At 33.7% G+C, this 19,684-nt stretch overlaps 1 protein-coding gene across 2 annotated transcripts in view; it reads left to right on the top strand.

Annotated features, from left to right (window-relative positions):
- LOC110655056 (rRNA (cytosine-C(5))-methyltransferase NOP2C) overlaps positions 1–18,808 on the top strand; it is a 57,193-nt gene extending 38,385 nt beyond the window's left edge. Inside the window, exon 14 of one of the 2 annotated variants that reach the window (XR_009144698.1) lies at positions 18,695–18,808. The gene's annotated coding sequence lies outside the window, so the exon portion shown is untranslated. Of the gene's footprint in view, positions 1–9,791; positions 10,205–18,694 lie in introns of those variants that run through there. The other variant, XR_009144700.1, reaches the window with a different exon arrangement.
- The last annotated feature ends 876 nt before the right edge of the window (positions 18,809–19,684 follow it).

The following is a 19,684-nucleotide window of genomic DNA, read 5'->3' as shown; positions in this document are numbered from 1 at the left end:
AAAAAATAAAGAAATTAAAGAAAATGAAGAAAATAAGAAAATACTAATAACAATTTACATTGAATTCTAACTCTAGTCTCCTAAAGGGGTTAAAATTTCTAATCAACTACAATTAACTAATGGTCTAAGTCTTCTAACATGATCCAAACAGTTCATAACACCCATTGAATTAAAAAAAAAACATAGAAAAATAGATCAAATACCAATTAGAATACAAGAACACACATAAATATATAATTCTCAGATTCTGACAGATTGACAGTAGCAAGAAATTTGATTTTCGAAAAATAGTTAGACACGCTTAAAAATCATGAAAAAATTATAGAAGATAGCCAAAACATTATACAACATCATAAAATTTATAAACCAAACAAAACCGTAGTTGAATGGTCTACACAAATCGTAACTTTTTCCAGTAGCAGAATCATACTACTTTTTTTGTAAAATTCATAACTCACCAATCATAACAGATATGAATGCGAAACTAATTGGAAAAGATTCACAAGATTCCAAACTTAATTTATACATCAGATTTACACAAAAATATTAAGAAACATGGGAGATATGGGCTTCACAAGTCGAGTATCCTGCAAATCGGATTTTACAGGAACCGTAACTTCAAACCGTCATAACTTACAAAATATTAAAGCTTTTTTAATGATTCTTGAGCCTAAAATTAATAGAATTTCATGTAGAATATGAATATAATTTTTACAAATTTTTTACAGATTCAGAAAATAACGAAAAATAATAAAAATATGAGAGAAAAAAACTGAACATGTGCATAGTTGTGTATCCCCTCAAATTAAACATGATTACATGATCTATATGAACATATAAAATAAATTAAAAATAAGGAATATATAATTAAACATAACATGGAATAGATCTTGAAAAGAAAATAAAAGAACTAACCTTTAAGAAATGTCGCTAGAAAAAAAGAAGAACTAAAAGAATTTTTACTATTCATCTCTTTAATTTTTTATTTTTTATTTTTTTGTCTTCTCCTCCACCTTCCCTTCTTCCCTTCTCCAGTAGGGTATTTATAGGGTTTTGGGGGAGAGGTGTGATAGGTTTTGGAGTCTCAGGGTGACAAAGTTTATATAACTTAAACAACTAGGATTGCAGAATTTGGGTGAGACTGAGATATGGACGAGGTGTTTCAACTAATAGGAAGAGAGGGAAAGGGGGTGCTACCAATAGGGAGTGAGGAAGAGAGTGGGGCCAAAGGGGGAGAGAGAGTTTGTATGAGAGGGATAAAGAAAAAGATATTTTTTTATTTTAATTTTAAAAAATAAATTAAATGGATCATATTTAAAATTCCTAACTAGGCTTTCTTAGGCTCATGGGACCCAATTAAACTTAATTGGGTACATTTAAAAACTACACATTAAATTTAAACAAAACAAAATTTTATTTAAATTTAATTAAATTCATTTTCCAAAAAAACATATTATTATTATTATTTTTTTTTTTTTTCAAGATCATGCCACGGAATTAATAATTCTGTTCCATGCCTCTAATTATATCTTACAGTCATATAATTTTTTCATCATCGGGTTCCTCAATACCTCAATGTATATACTCATAATAAATCACAAAATTAGGGTCTACATTATTTGATATTGAGATTTGTATATGAGAATATGAGCAATTCTTGGGCAATGTGAGGTCTAGGCTGGTATTTCCCATTTTCAACTTTCATTCCCAAAAGTTCAATATCAGATTGGGCTATATAGTTTTTTTTTTTAGATAGCATAGTCCCATATTGTTGGACCAAAGAGTGAAATTGGGTCAAGACTCAAAGATTCGAACTATGGCTTTTTGAAATAATGAGGGGGCAACTTTAAGTCTAAAAGGCATTACGGTCCACTAATACTGAGTATTAGGACTGCAGAATGTTGTCTTATATCTTTCTGCTAGATCAATTCCTAGTTGTCAAAATCCCGCTTTAAGATTAAACTTTGAGAAGATATGTGCTTCTTGTAAGTGAGTGAACAGAGAATTGATATATGGAAGTGAAAATTTATTATCCATTAAGAAATGATTAAAGGGCTTATAGTCAATGACCATCGTCTTTTTCCCTAGAATTTTTTTTTTCGATCTTTTTTCAATATAAAGAGCTTGACAGGCCCATCTTGAATTGGTGGGTTCAATAAGACTTTGTTGAAGCAACTGTTGACATTCTTGTTGAGCTAATAGAGGATTTGTTGGAGTCATTCCTAGATGAGTTGTCTTTGTAGGGTTGACATCCTTATTAAGCTTAAAAGGAAGCTTAATAAAGAAGTCTCAATTTTTTCATAGAGGTGCTGGGTGAGAGAAGTCATCATAGGATTCTGTACAAGATGGCGTGAGCAGATATTTGTATTTGATAAATTCTTCTGGAACTTCAGACAATAAGAACAACTTTGGAACAAAGGTGAAGGTTTTTTTGTATTTTAAACCAGTAGGAAGGATTTGAAGATGTTGAGCTTATTGGTAGGCATCAAATCCTATCAATAAATCCTTATCAGACAAAGTTGTTCCAATCATTTGTTCATATGATACAGTCTAGAAAGAGCTGTATTCCAATGGGCCTTTTGGTGATGAGGTTGATGCGGAAAGCTTTCTCATCTGCGGCTTTGAAAAATTCTGAATGGGGCATCCAGGCTTCATCTTCGTCATGCTTCTATGGGCACCAGTATCAAGAAAACCAATGATAGGAATTGGTCTCTCATATTTGATAGGAATTGGTCTTTCATATCATGAAAACCAATGATAGGAATTGAGTTCAGGGGCTATACCGGATGGCATGATTGAAGAGTATTGATACTGAAGTATTCGAAATTATCTTCTGATGAAGATTTTTCTTCGTCTGAATAGATTTCTTCTAGGGCAAAGACAATTTCTTCTTCAGCTTCTTCTTATTTCGAAAATAAGGATTCAATGTCGGCATTTTCCAATCTAGATGCATACTCTAGTGAATTTGTTGGATCACTTTTGCTGCTTGTTTGGGCTTGTGAGGGCATTTTTTGGAGAAATGTCCCTTTTTCCATTGATAAAGCATATATTTGTTTTTTGAACTTTTTTTTCTTTGTTGATTTTTTTCCTTAAAAAATTGGATAGATTTCCCCTTTTTTTTTTGTACTTGCCATTATTGATTTTGTAGTGCCTTAGATGCTTTTTCTTTTTGGATTTGCAGGTGCAATTCTTTTCTTTGCATTTAATTGAAAGATAAGACTTTCTGCATATTTTTCGCAAGGATTTGTTATTGTCCAGTATATCATTCAGGAAATGCTGCTAATTACACATCTTTTCAAGAGTGGCTAGTGTCATTTGATGAATTTCTTCCAGAGTTATTTGTGTCATGCCTTTGCGAGTTGCTAAGATTGATCATTACAATTCAGGTTGTAATTGTTCTAGTAAAGAAGCAATATAAGTGTGTCTCAAGTTGACATCATTGTATCTATTCAACAAATAGGATCTCTGAGACATCATCTGATAATGAAATTCAATATCTTTCTTCTTTAAAGAATAATATTTCATCTCGAAGTATTCTTGTTACCCTTGTCTATTGTAGAGTGTGTAATCTCTAATGAATTCCTCATAGAGAGCATTCATGACTCCTATGACTGATGCTTGATAGAACAAGAGATGCTTGTAATCTCCAAGACTCTGGAACCATTTTCTTAATGATCCAATGAATCTACAAGAGAATTCTTTCAAGATACTTGATAATTCTACATCCGGTTTAGACTTTTGGAGATAAAGCCAAGTATGAAATTTTATCATTCTGTCCCTCTATTTAGCTGGAGGAATATCATCAAGAGCGAACTAAGGACTAGAAGTTGGCCTAGGAAGGACCTTATCTGGATTTTCTTCATCATGAGTATTAGTTGATTGCTCTATATGAGGTTCTGTGATCCCATCATTATAGTATGTTGAAGTTGCCATCAGCAAGTTTGTGATATCTACCAAATCTTTTTTAAAATCATCTTTTGATGAGGAGTCTGTATCATTAATTAAGAGACCAGCTGAAATTGCCATTTGTTGGAAAAGAGGGTCACTAGGTACTTGCTGTTTGCCTTTTTTGGGTTTAATTTTATCTTCCTCCATAGATTTTGAGAATGAGATGCTTTAAGAAGGTTGAGCAATAGATGAAGAAGGCTGAGACTTTTGGTTCAGGCTATTCTTAGAAAGGATTATGAAATAGTGTTAGGCTTGTATGGTATAATAGCTTATAAGTAGAATATGGATAAAATGAAGAAAAAGGATTATAATCTGAGGGGGGGAAGAAACGAGTTGTGATTATGGTCAAGTGTTATTTGTTTCTTTTTTGTTAAATCAGCTTCAATCTGAGTAATTTGAGCTTTTAGCTTTTTGATTTCTGACTCTTTTTTTATCAAACTCATAACCAAACCTTTTCTACTAAAGTAAGGCTTTGACGTCTTTATTAAGTTTATTAACCTTGGACTGAAGATCGACATAAAGCTTGCTGACTTGGGCTGACAAATTATCAACCTTTGTTTAAGTCAATTGAGCTTGACTATTTTTCAGATTCATTTTTAAGTCTTTTTTTTTTTCAGGAAAGCATTTTGAGCCTTGACATTCAAAGTTTGCCAGTTTAGGACTTCTTTAGCATGAGTTAATGGCTTAGGTTGTTTGTCTGGATTAACAGCAGATGTCTGAATAAATAGCCTGGATGTAAGCTGTTGTGTTGGGTCAATCCGGTGTCTGAGTGGCGAAAAGTCTGATTCATACACATCTTCTTGTGAGAATATCATACAGGATTGTACAAGAGGAAGTAATGGAGGCGGTGAAGATGAAACCATTTTCTCTTTCTCCCTTTGTTTTCTAAAGATTTCTAAGGCCAGTTCATAGATTGGTAAAATGTTTTTTTCCTTTGAACATCCTTATGAATACTACTCCAAGGTCCTGAGTCTGGAGAGGAGTCCCTTCTAGCTTCTAGAGTTTTGCAAGGAGAATATTGTTTCTTTTTTCCCTTCTTGCGACTGCGATAATTATCATCATTATCATCATCCTAGTGTTCAAGATGACAATCGCACCCTTCATCGCACATTCTTGATATTTGAGCATCCTAGATGAAATGTCCATGGATTTTGCCTGTATAGATTGGCCGTCCATCTGCCTGAAAGGAGTGAACAGAATCTTTTCTCTTGTCTCCTGAATTGGAGAGATCATCACGGTTTGAAAGATTGCAGGAGTTTGTGAAGTGCTTCTAGATTCCTTGAAAACTATCTTGACAATGCCATCTGTTTGCTTATGAAATGGGGGCTCTGTTACTTGGATAGGTCAAGAATTGTTATGCAACTTTTTATAGTTAGTAAATCACTCTCGTGGTATGATCTTTGTTAAATTTTCTTTAGACATTTGTCGAGGAATCTAGACAATAGTGGGTGTTGTCTTTGTGTCTGCAAGAATAAATAGAGCATCAGAGGATGCCCTTGGCTGAGATAAATCTATAGCATGATCTTGAAGCCTATAGATTATCTGGTTGTGTAAGGTAGCTGCCATAGAGGAGATAGTCTATTCTGCTCCAATAAGCTGAACTTGAACTTTTAGTGCTGTGAGAAGATTAAAGTCTTAAAGAGGCATGTTATAGTTGGGGAAGAAAATAAGAGCCACACTTCCATCGTGGGGAGTGTTTATACATGTGCCAATTACAACATGTTCATAATTGAGAAACCTGGTATCTAATAAAGACAATTTGGCTGTTACTAGGAGGCCTCGTTTGCCATATAGGGTAAGAACGAGGTGAACAGCTCCATACTAGAGATGAGAATATCCATGTCTTCTCCATGATGGGATAAGAGTTGGAGAAATTTCAAGAGTCACATACTGTTCTGCAGTTGTGGATTTAAGAGCACATTGATCTAGACGTGAAGTTTGAACATATTCCTCAGTAACAGATCTTCTGGAGCATATGAGAGTTCTAATACTTCTAATAAAATATCCAGAGCATCTATAGATATTATATGGACTTATTAGAGGAAAAAGAGATTCTTCAACCTATGCACCATCAGGTATGTGTGAAATTTTAATTAGGTTATCTATTTTTAGACTAAGGTTCGTCTACAAGAAGGTGATAGAGAAAGAGTAGATGTGAGATTGACTGAGTCAGAGGAAGAGGATGAAGTTGATTCAATAATAATGTTTGAAGATGGTATTGGTGTTGTGTAACTCATGGTTAATTGACCCCCCCCCTACTCATCTCAAATTAAACCTTATTCATATCCTCATCTTAAAACTCACTAGCTTTGACACCATGACTAGCCGGGAGCCCTCAAACCTGAGTTAAGCATAATAATACTTATGCGGTGTCGAGATACAATAAGTCACCATGGCCAAACAAATCTCAAGGCTTTGCCCTTTTGTATTATTACACAGAACTGGATTTAGAGGATCGTAGCAATGGATCAATGAACTAGTATTTTCTGATACGCAGGATCCACTAAGAGTGGCAAGTGTAGAGCATACTCATGCCTTAGTAGAGGATTATATGAATAACATAGAATTTTTGACTTCAAGATAGGGAGAGAAATTTAGAAAGCCATAAGACAAAGAAGTTAGAATGTTATTTCTTAGTAAGTCTTCCTACAAATAAAACCAAAGCTCCCTTTATATAGGAGGAGAGTTGGAACTATTACAACTATTTTTCATACAAACACATGTCTACCTTAGAGTTAGGCAAGGACATCTAATAAGATAAGAACTAGTTAGGTAGGCATACGACTTATATCTAACTAAGTCATACATAAAGACAAATAACTTATCTGACTGAAATTAATTATATAGATATATATCTTTCTAGCATGAGGGGGACAGTTTGCTGCTAATTTACATGAAATTTTGATGGCATCTGTCACGGGTTAACATATTGTGAAGCTTGTGCCAGTATAGTCTACAAGCTCCATTTTGAATTTTTTGGGCGTCCTTTAGTTCTGTCTTAGAAGGGATTCTATTTAGAAGGAATTTTGACTAGGACTTAAATTATTATTGTAATAGTCTGAGTCATCAAAATCGATGTCCTTGTCATATAGATCCTTCTTCCAGGAACTTCCAGGCTCATAAAAGGGCTTAGTTTCAGTGCCCAAATGTGAATCTTGCCAGATATTTGAACTGTAGTCTGGAACTTCTTCAGGCTTTGCTTTTGGACCTATAAAGGTTGATTCCAAAATTTGAGCCTTTGGTATTAAGTTGTTGATCTCATGCAGATAAGCTGTAATTTTCTTCTAAGACCAATGGAGGTGTCTCTTGTGGTGACAGACATGAAATAAGCTTTGATATTCATAGATTGAATTTTGAGTCTAGAGTATCCCTTCAGGATTTCTGAAAAAAGGACGATGCAGGATGAATAGTGAGCAGAATTACAGGATGAATAGTGAGCAGAATTCCTTACTCTCGTCTGATGATTTATGCCATAGACTATAGTAATTGATGATCTTTTTTAAGTCATTGCACCATTGAGGGATTGGCTTGAACCATTTAAGAAAATTCTATTTTACTTTTTCCTGATTGTTCCTGTCATTTAGGAAATGGTATATGGGAATGGTGGGAACTTCAAAACCAATGGCATAGAGAGTCATTATGCAACATAAGATCTTTAAGTAACAGGTCATCTGAGGGACTGAAACGAAAAATTATGAAAAATGGAGCATCTGGATGGAACTGAGTGTGGCTTTCTTTATGTTATCTGAGGACATTGGATAAATCTTGAAAATGAAATAGATGATTTTTTTGCAAATTCAACAATTTGGGACAAGGTCATTGTTGGTGTGCATCCAGGTGGAAATGTTTCTGTTGCTGGAATGAGGAATTGTGATATTTGAGCTTTCGAGGAGCTGGAGGAGTCCGCCATAAAGATGAGAGGAATTGTTTGAAGAGAAGTGAGGAGGGATATGTTTGGAGGTTTGGTGAGATCTGGAATGAGATTGAGATGCCCTTTTATATGTTGAGTGGTGTAGTCGTATTTATCAAATCAGCTTTTGAGCCTCAATAGTTGTGGTTCTGGAAGGGTCTTATTTTTAAAATGAAGTACCTTTGGAAAAGATGAATTATCCATCACTATCAAAAAATAATGGCCAATAAGAAGAAATTCAAATTTCTTAGATTCCATTCTTAATGGCTAGAAACTCCTTGTAAATCGTGTGATAGTATTTTTTCGGATTCTTTGAATTGTCCACTTGCATGACAATAAATTTTTCAATTTCCATCGAGTTTTTCAAATAAAATAGTATTCCAATATTCATCACTAGCGTCAGTCTGGAGAATTCTTTTCCCTGTGCTTGCAATTTTTAAAGGAGGGAGATTTGGAGCTATTTTCTTTAAAACTTTTACTGCTGTGGTCTGCTCATTGCCCTAGTGGGGGCCTTTTTTTTAGCATTTTTTAAAGCTAGCTAGTGTATTTGGACACATGAGGGATAAAGTCTCAGATATAGCTAATAATTTCAAGAAATTACTGAATCTGTTTGACAGTGAGATTTGTGTTTGGGAATTTGAGCTATTCTTGGGCAATGTGAAGTCTACGCTGGTACTTTCCATTTTCAAATTTCATTATCAAAAATTCAATATCAGTTTGCGCTAGATAGCTCTTATTTTCAGATAGCATAATCCCATATGATTGTATCAAAGAGTGAAATTGGGCCAAGAGTTATTTATGGGCTAAACTATCTTTTGAAAATAACAGGTTATCATCAATGTAAATCAGAGCGCTATAAATAATAGGCTCAAAGATTCGAACCATGGCCTTTTGGAATAATGAGGGGGCAACTTAAGCCCAAAGGCATTATGGTCCACTAATACTGAGCATTACAAATGCAGAATGCTGTCTTATATCTTTTTGCTGGATCAATTCTCAGCTTCCAAAATCCGGCTTTAAGATCAAACTTTGAGAATATATGTGCTTCTTGTAAGTGAGTGAACAGAGAACAAATCCTGGGAAGTGGAAATTTATCATCCATTAAGAAATGATTTGAGGGCTTATAGTCAATGACCAACCTATTTTTTCTTTGAATTCTTTTCGATTTTTTTTCAACATAAAAAGCTTGACAAGCCTATCCTGAACTAGTGGGTTCGTAAGACCTTGTTGAAACAGATGTTGACATTTTTGTTAAGCTAACAGAAGTTTGTTGGAGTCATTCCTGGATAAGATGCCTTTGTAGGGTTGACATCCTCTTAATAAAGAAGTCTTTGTTTTTTCATAGAGGTGCTGGGTGAGAGAAGTTAGCATGTAATTCTGCACAGGATGGCATGAGTAGATCTTTGTATTTGGTAAATTCTTTTGAAAGTTAAGATAATGAGAACAACTTTGGAATAGAGGTAAAGGTTTTGAAAAAACTTTTGTATTTTAAATCGGTAAGAAGGATTTGAAGGTGTCGAGTTTGCTGGTGGACATCAAATCCTATCAATAAATTCTTATCAGGTAAAGTTGTCCTAATCACTTTTGTCCATATGATACAGTCTAAAAAAAACTGTATTTCAATGGGTCTTTCAATAATGAGGTTGGTACAAAAAACTTTCCCATCTGCGATTTTGAAATATTCTAAATGGGGTCCAGGCTTCATTAGGTAACATTGCAGGATTCATTATGCTTCTATGGGCACCAGTATAAAGAAAACTAATGATAAAAATTGGTCTCTTATATTCTGAAAGTAGTACATGAATATGTTCTAATGAAATTGAGATCAAGGGTTGTACTGGATGGCATGAGAGACCAATTTTTATCATTGATTTTCATCAGTATAGATGGACTTAAAAAATTTGTTAATGGATGATAAATTTTCACTTTCCAGGATCAGTTCTCTGTTCACTCATTTACAAGAAGCACATATCTTCTCAAAGTTTGATCTTAAAGCGGGATTTTGGCAGTTGGGAATTGATCCAGCAGAAAGATATAAGACAACATTCTACATTTCTAATGCTCAGTATCAGTGAACTGTAATGCCTTTGGGCTTAAGTTGCCCCTTCATTATTCCAAAAGGCCATGGTTCGAATCTTTGAGCTTATTTTTCATAGTGCTCTAATTTACATTGATGATATCCTGCAATTTTCAAAAGATAGTTCAACTCATAAAGAACTCATGGCCTAATTTCACTCTTTGGTCCAACAATATGGGATTATGCTATCTGAAAAGAAGAACTATCTGTCCCAAACTGATATTTAATTTTTGGAAATGAAATTTGAAAATGGGAAGTACTAGCCTGAACCTCATATTGCCCAAGAATTGTTGAAATTCCCAGATACAAATCTCATTGTCAAACATATTCAGCAATTTCTTGGAATTATCAACTATCTTAGAGACTTTATTTCTCATGTGTCTAAATACACTAACAAGCTTTCCAAAATGGTAAAAAAGAAAGCCCTCATTTGGGGCAATAAATAGACCACAACAATAAAAGTTTTAAAGAAAATAGCCCAAAATCTCCCTCATTTAAAAATTTCAAGCACAGGGAAAATGATTCTCTAGACTGATGCTAGTGACGAATATTAGGGTGCTATTTTACTTAAGAACTCAATAAAAAGTGACAAATTTGTGTCATGTAAATGGGTAATTCAAAGAGTCTTAAAAACACTATCACATGATTTACAATGAGATCTTAGCCATTAAAAATGGAATCAAGAAATTTAAATTTTATCATATTGGCCATCGTTTTCTGATAATGATGGACAATTCATTTTTTTCAAAGGTAATTCATTTTAAAAATAAGACATTTCCGAAATCACAATTGTCGAGGCTTAAAAGCTAGTTTGACAAATATGACTATATCGTCCAACATATAAAAGGGCATCTCAACCTCATTCCAGATCTCCTCATCAGACCTCCAAATATGTCCCTGCTCACTTCTCTTCAAACAATTCCTCTCATCTTTATGTCAGACTCCTCAAGCTCCTCTAATCAAGCTCCTCTAAAGCTCAAATACCTTAATTCCTCATTCCAGCAACAGAAACATTTCCACCTGGATGCACACCAACAATGACTTTGTTCCAAATTGTTGAATTCGCAAAAAATCATCTGTTTCATTTTCAAAACTTATCCAATGTCCTCAAACAACATAAAGACAGTGAGACTCAATTCCGTCTAGATGCTCCATTTCTCATAGTTTTTTATTTTAGTACCTTAGATGACCTGCTACTTAAAAAAAAATGGTTCTTATGGTGCATGATGACTCTCTATGCCATTGGTTTTGAAGTCCTCACCATTTCCATGTACTATTTCCTAAATGGCAGGAATAATCAGGAAAAAGTAATATGGAATTTTCTTGAATGGTTCAAGCCAATCCCTCAATGGTGTAATGACTTGAAAAAGATCATCAATTACTATAGTCTATGGCATAGATCATCAAACGATGGAAAGGAATTATTCTCATTGTTTATCCTGCATCGTCCTTTCTTCAGAAATCCTGAAGGGATACTCTGAACTTAAAATTCAGTCTATGAATATCAGATTTATTTTAAGTCTGTCACCACAAGAGACACCTCCATTGTTCTTAGAAAGAAAATTACAGCCTATCTGCATGAGCTTAACGACTTCAAACCAAAGGCTCAGATTTTGGAATCAACCTCTATAGGTCCAAAAGTAAAACCTGAAGAAGTTTCAGACTACAGTTCAGATATATGGCAAGATTCACTGGATCCAAAAGATATGGACACTGAAACCAAGCCCTTTGATGAGCCTGGAAGCTCCTGGAAGAAAGATCTATATAGTAAGGACATCAATTCTAATAACTCAGACAATTACAATAATAATTTAAGTCCTAGTCAGAATTCCTTCCAGACAGAACCGCTTCTAAGACAGAACCAAAGAACACCCTAGAAAATCCAAATTCAGCATGTAGACTATACTGGCACAAGTTTCACAATATGTAATCTGTGACAGATGCCATCAGAACTCCATGTAAAACGGCGACAAATTGTCCCCCTGAAGCTGGAAAGATATATATTTGTATAATTAATTTCAGTTAGATAAGTTATTTGTTTTCATGTATGACTTAGGTAGGTATGAGTCATGTGCCCACCTAATTAGTTCTTATCTTGTTAGATGTCCTTACCTAAATATTAGATAGACATGTGTTTGTATGAAAAGTAGTTGTAATAGTTTCAACTCTTCTCCTATATAAAGGGAGCTTTGGTTTCATTTGTAGTAAGAGTTACCAAGAAATAACATTTTAGCTTCTTTGTTTATGGCTTTCTAAATTTCTCTCTCTATCTTGAAAGTCAAAAATTTTATCTTATTCATATAATCCTCTACTAAGGCATGAGTATGCTGTACACTTGTCACTCTTAGTGGATACTGTGTATCAGAAAATATTAGTTCATTGATCAATTGCTACAGTTCCCCAAATCTAGTTCTGTATAATAATACAAAAGGGTAAAGCCTTGAGATTTTTTTGGTCATGGTGGCTTATTGTATCTCAGCACTGCATGAGTATTATTATGCTTAACTCAGGTTTGGGGATTCTCGACCAGTCATGGTATTAGAGCCAGTGAGTTTTAAGAGGAGGATAAGAATAAGGTTTAATTTAAGATGAGTAAGGGGGATCCGTTAACCATGAGTTGCACAACAGCAATACCATCTTCAAACATTATTGTTAAACCAGCTTCATCATCTTCCTTTGATCTAGTCAATCTCACTGCTACTCTTTCCCTATCACCTTCCTGTAGATGAATCTTAGCCTCTAAAATAGATAACCTGGTTGAAATTTCACACATACCTTATGGTCTTCTTCCTATGGTAAGTCCATATAATATTTATAGACACTCTAGATCTTTTACTAGAAGCATTAGAACTCTCATATCTTCCTAAAGATTTATTACTAAGTAGTTATTCAGACTTCACATCTGGATCAGTGTGCTTTTAAATCCACAATTGCAGAACAATATGTGACTTTTGAAATTCCTCTAACCCTTATCCTATTATGGAGAAGACAGGGATATTCTCATCTCCATTATGGAGTTGTTTGCCTTATTCTCATCCTACATGGCAGATGAGGCTTTTCAGTAATAGTCAGATTGTCTTTATTAGATACCAGGTTTCTCAATTATGAACATTCTATGATTGGCACATGTAAAATCCCTCTCTGTGCTGGAAGTGTGGTTCGTACTGGTTCTTACTTTTTTCCCTAAGTGTAACATGTCTCCTCAAGACCCTAATCTTCCCACAGCACTGAAAGTTTAAGTTTAGCTTATTGGGGCATAACAGACTGTCTCCTTTATAGGCTTCAAGATCATGCTATAGATTTATCTCAGCTAGGGGTATACTCTAATGCTCTGTTCATTCTTGCAGACATAGAAATTACATCCACAATTGTCCAGATTTCTCGATAACTCTCCAAAGAAGATTTGGTAAAGATCATACCAGGAGAGTGAGTTGCCAACTATGAAAAATTGCATAACAATTCCTGACTTGTCCAAGTAACAGAGCTCATATTTCATAGGCAAACACATGGCACTGTCAAGACAGTTTTCAAGGAACCCGGAAGCACTTTACAAGCTCCTGCAATCTTTCAAACCATGATGATCTCTCCGGTTCAAGAGACGAGAAAAGATTCCTATTCACTCCTTTTAGGCAGATGGACGTCTAGTCTATACAGGTAAAATCCATGGACATTTCATCTGGGATTCTCCAGGATTAGAAATGTGTGATGAAGGGTGCGATTGTCATATAAAACGTTGGGATGATGATGATGATAATTATTGCAGTCGCAAGAAGGGGAAAAAGAAACAAAACTCTAAGAGCTAGAAGGGTCTCCTCTCCAGACTCACGACCCTGGATTGATATTTATAAGGATGTTCAAAGAAAAAAACCCTTTACCAATCTATGGACTGACCTTCAAAATCTTGAGAAAAGAAAAGGAGAGAGAAAAAGGTTCCATCTTCACCACCTCCAGTACTTTTTCTTGTGTAACCCTGTATGATGTTCTCACAAGAAGATATGTATTAATCAGAAGATGTGTATGAATCAGACTTTTCCCACTCAAACACTGGATTCAGACTTTTCGCCACTCAGACACCAGATTGACCCAACATAACAGCTTATATTCAGGCCATTTATTCATACATCTGCTGTTAGCCCAGATGGACAGCCTAAGCCATTAACTCATGCTGAAGAAGTCTTAAAGTGGCAAACTTTGAATGCCAAAGCTCAAAACGCTTTCCTAGAAAAAATTGACTAAAAAATGGACTTAATAGTCAGTCAAGCTCAATTGATTGAAATAAAAGTTGATAATTTGTCAGCCCAAGTCAACAAGCTTTATGTCGATCTTTAGTCTAGATTAATCAACTTTATAAATACCTCAGAGTCTTACTTCAGCAGAAAAGGTTTCGTTATAAATTTGATCAAAATGAGTCAGAAATTAAAAAGCTAAAAGCTCAAATTGCTTATATTGAAGCTGATTTAGCCAAAAAGAAACAAGCACCATTTGACCATAATCATAACCCGTTTCTTCTCCCCCTTTGATTATAATTCATTTTCTTCATTTTATCCACATTCTACTTATAAGCTATTCTACCAGAAAAACCCTTATCCTCAAACACTATTTAATAATCCTTTCAAAAAAAAGCCTAAACCAAAAGCTTAGCCTTCTTTATCTACTATTCAACCTTCTAAAATCATCTCATCCTCATAATCTATGGAGGAAGATAAAATTAAACCCAAAAAAGACAAACAGTAAGTATCTAGTGACTCATTTCTAACAAATGGTAATTTCAGCTAGTCTCTTAATTAATGAGACAGACTCCTCATGAGAAGATGATTCTAAAAAAAATCTGGTAGAATATCACAAACTTGCTGATAGCAACTTCAGCAGGCTCTAATGATGGGATCACAGAACCTCATGAAGAGCAGCCAACTTATACTCATGATGGAGAAAATCTAGATAAGGTCCTCCCTAGACTAACATCTAGTCCTTAATTCACTCTTGATGATATTCCTCCAGCCAAATGGGGGGACAAAATGACAAAATTCTATGCTTTGCTTGATTTTCAAACATCTAAACCGGATGCAGAATTATCGAGTGTTTTGAAAGAATTCTCCTATAGATTTATTAAATCATTAAGAGAATGGTTCCAGAGTCTTGGAGATTACAAGCGTCTCCTGTTCTATTAAGCATCAATCATAGGAGTCATAAATATTCTCTATGAGGAATTCATTGAAGACTACACACTCTACAATAGACAAGAATAATAAGAATATTTAGAGATAAAATGCTATTCTTTAAATAAGAAAGATATTGAATTTCATTATTAGAGGATGTCTCAGATATACAATTTGTTGAATGGGTACAATGATGTCAACCTAAGACACTTATATTGCTTTTTTGCTAGAACAATTACAGCCTGAATTACAACGATCAATCTTGGTAACTTGCAAAGACATGACTCAAAAAACTCTAGGAGAAATTCATCAAATAACACTAGCCACTCTTAAAAAGATGTGTGATCAGCAATGTTTCCTGTGTTATATGCTAGACAATAACAAATCTTTGCTAAAAATGTGCAAAAAGTCTTATCTTTCAATCAAATGCAAAGAAAAGAATTACACCTACAAATCCAAAAAGAAGAAGCATTTGAGGCATTACAGACTCAATAACAGCAAGTATAGAAAGAAAAGGAAATCTGTCTGATTTTTTTCTCAAAAAATCAACTAGGGGAAAAAAGTTCAAAACAAATATATGCTTTATCTATAGAAAAAATGGACATTTCTCCAAAAATTGCCCTCGAAAGCCCAAACAAGCAGCAAAATTGATCAAATAAATTCACCAGAATACGCATCTAGACCTAGAAAATGATGGCATTGAATCCTTGTTTTTGGAATAAGAAGAAGTTGATGAAAAAATTGACTTTGCCTTAGAAGAAATCTTTTCAGACGAAGAAAAATCTTCATTAGAAGATGATTTCGAATACCTCAGTATCAATACTCTTCAATTATGTCATCCACTACGGCCCCTGATCTTAATTCCATTAGTACATATTCATATACTACCTTCCAAATATGAGCATAATTCCTATCATTGATTTTCTTCATACTGATGCCCATAGAAGCAAGATGAATCCTGCAGTGTTACCTAATGAAGCCTGGATGCCCCATTCAGAATATTTCAAAGTTGCAAATGGGAAAGTTTTTCACACCAACCCCATCATCAAAAGGCCCATTGGAATATAGTTCTTTCTAAATTGTATCATATGGACAAAAGTGATTGGGATAACTTTGCCTGATAAGATAGCATTCTGCATTCATAATGCTTAGTATCAATTGACCGTAATGCCTTTTGGACTTAAAGTTGCCCCCTCGTTATTCAAAAAAGCTATGGTTCAAATCTTTGAGCATATTCTTTATAGTGCTTTGATTTACATTGATAATATCCTCTGTTATTTTCAAAAGATAGTTCAGCTCATAAATAACTCTTGGCCTAATTACACTCTTTGATCCAACAATATGGGATTATATTGTCTGGAAAAAAGAGCTATCTGGCCCAAACTAATGTTGAATTTTTGGGAATGAAATTTGAAAATGGGAAGTTCCAACCTAGGCCTCACATTGCCCAAGAATTACTCAAATTTCTAGGTATAAATCTCATTGTCAAACAAATTCAGCAATTTCTTAGAATTATTAACTATTTCAGAGACTTTACCCTCATGTGTCCAAATACGTCAACAAGCTTTCCAAAATGCTAAAAAAGAAGGCCCTCCATCTGGGGCAATGAACAGACCGCAACATTAAAAGTTTTAAAGAAAATAGCCCCCTCCTCTAAAAATTCCAAGTATAGGGAAAAGGATTCTCTAGATTGACGCTAGTGACAAATATTAGGATGCTATTTTACTTGAAGAACTTGATGGAAAGTGAAAAATTTATGGTCATGCAAGTGGACAATTCAAAGAGTATGAAAAAATACTATCACACGATTTACAAGGAGATCCCAGCCATTAAGAATGGAATCAAGAAATTTAAATTTCATCTTATTGGTCATCATATTCTGACAGTGATGGACCATTCATCTTTTTCAAATGTACCTTATTTTAAAAATAAGACCCTTTGAGAACCATAACTGCTAAGGCTCAAAAGCTAGTTTGATAAATACTGACTATACCGTCCAACATATAAAAGGGCATCTCAATCTCATTCCAAATCTCCTTACCAGACCTCCAAACATATCCCTACTTACTTTTTTTTCAAACAATTCCTCTCATCTTTATGGCAGACTCCTCCAGCTCCTCTAAAGCTCAAATACCACAATTTCTCATTCCAGCAACAAAAACATTACAACCCGGATACACACCAAGAATGACCCTATCCCAAATTGTTGAATTTATAAAAAACCAGCTGTTTCATTTTCAAAACTATCCGATGTCCTCAGACAACATAAAGATAGCCAGACTCAATTCTGTCCAGATGCTCCATTTCTCATAGTTTTTTGTTTTAGTCTCTCAGATGACCTGTTACTTAAAGAAAAATGGCTCTTATGGTGCATGATGATTCTCTATACCATTGATTTTGAAGTCCCCACCATTCTCATATACTATTTCCTAAATGACAGGAACAATCAGGAAAAATTAATAAAGAATTTTCTTAAATGGTTCAAGCTAATCCCTCAATGGTGATACAATGACTTAAAAAAGATTAATCACTATAGTCTGGCATAGATCATTAGACGATGGTAAGGAATTCTTCTCACTATTCATCCTACATCGTCCTTTCTTCAGAAATTCTAAAGGGATACTCTGGCCTCAAAATTTAGTCTATGAATATCAGACTTATTTCAAGTCTGCCACCACAAGAGACACCTCCATTGTTCTTAGAAAGAAAATTACAGCCTATCTACATAAGCCTAACAACTTTAGACCAAAAGCTCAGATTTTGGAATCAACCTTTATAGGTTTAAAAGCAAAGCCTGTAGAAGTTTCAAACTATAGTTCAGATATATGGCAAGATTTATAGGATCCAAAAGATATGGACACTAAAACTAAGCTCTTTAATGAGCCTGGAAGCTCCTGGAAGAAGGATCTATATGGCAAGGACATCGATTCTGATGACTCAGAATATTATAATAATAATTTAAATCCTAGTCAGAACTTCTTCTAGACAGAACCCCTTCTAAGACAAAACCAAAGGACGTCCAGAAAATCCAAAATTAAGCTTGTTGACTATACTGGCACAAGTTTCACAATATGTAACCCGTGACAGATGCCATCAGAATTCCATGTGAATTAGTAGCAAACTGTCCCCCTGAAGCTAGAAAGATATATGTCTGTATAGTTAATTTCAATCAGATAAGTTATTTATCTTCATGTATGACTTAGTTAGACATTCTTACTTAACTATTAGGTAGACGTGTTTGTATGAAAAGTAGTAATAATTCCAGCTCTCCTTCTATATAAACGGAGCTTTGGTTTCATTTGTAGCAAAACTTAAAAAAAAATAACATTCTAGCTTGTTTGTCTTATAGCTTTCTAAATTTCTTTTCCTATCTTGAAAGTAAAAAATTCTATCTTATTCATATAATCCTTCACTAAAGTATGAATATGCTTTACACTTGTCACTCTTAGTGGATCATGTGTATCAGAAAATGATAGTTTATTAATCAATTGTTACGGTCTTCCAAATCTAATTCTGTATAATAATATAAAAAGGTAAAATCTTGAGATTTGTTTGGCTATGGTGACTTGTTGTATCTCATGAATATTATTATACTTAACTTAGATTTGAAGGCTCTGGCCAGTCACGAAATAAAGCGTGTGCGTGTACAAATTCCGATGCTTTGGAACGGAACTTTGACCAAAAGATGGAAAAAAGGCAAATTGGAAGTAACAATTATTATTTTTTTTTTTCTGAATTGGTAGTAACAAATTTATTCCTTTAACTGCGTTTTATTGTCTTTAGCCTGTGAACTATAAAGCCAATCAAAGCACAAGTCATCAAATTTAAGACACAAATTTTTTGGTTGAATGAGTGTGTGCATATATATATATATATATATATATATATATATATATATATATATATATATATATATAATTTATTCTTAGTTTTAATTCATTGTAAAATATTTGTTCCAATTTTGCTTGCTTTTTTTTTTTTTTTTCTTGTGCACCGTTATCTGAAATTATTTCTTATTTTTGCAGGAAATTGTATGCATATTAATCTCATTAGATTTATGGGTAGAAGCAAAATATAGAAAAGAGGAGGTTTTAGCTAATTAAATACTTATCTAAGCTCTTAATAAAAACAAGGCTTATTTAAACTCTTCAATCTTGACTCAATAGTCAAATAAATCATCTTTAAAGTTTTCGAACTCTAAATAAGTCATTTAAATTTTAAAAGAAATTAAATAAGTTCTTTTATAATTTTGGAAACAATTAAATGGTATTATTAAATTCGGTTTGGAAATTGATCCAGTGGAGGGATCAGGATTATGGGCGAGTGATTCAACAAGTGAATTAATGATTTAACTAATGGATTATTAAAAATTAATTAAATATAACACTTGTTAATATAAATTAATAAATAAATATAACTAATTAAATTTTAATTATTTGAAATCAAATTTTAGCATTTATTAAGTTACATTTATATAAATTTTAATAGTGTTTTTAAATTTTATATAAAAATATTCAAGTAATATTATACATAAAATTTTTTATAAATGTATAATTATCATTTTAATATATATGAAATATTAAGTATATATTA

This window comes from Hevea brasiliensis, chromosome 16 (assembly GCF_030052815.1).
Source record: "Hevea brasiliensis isolate MT/VB/25A 57/8 chromosome 16, ASM3005281v1, whole genome shotgun sequence".
Lineage (NCBI taxonomy): Eukaryota > Viridiplantae > Streptophyta > Magnoliopsida > Malpighiales > Euphorbiaceae > Hevea > Hevea brasiliensis.
Note: the sequence above shows the minus strand (reverse complement) of the source record. Positions and strands in the feature narration are given on the sequence as shown.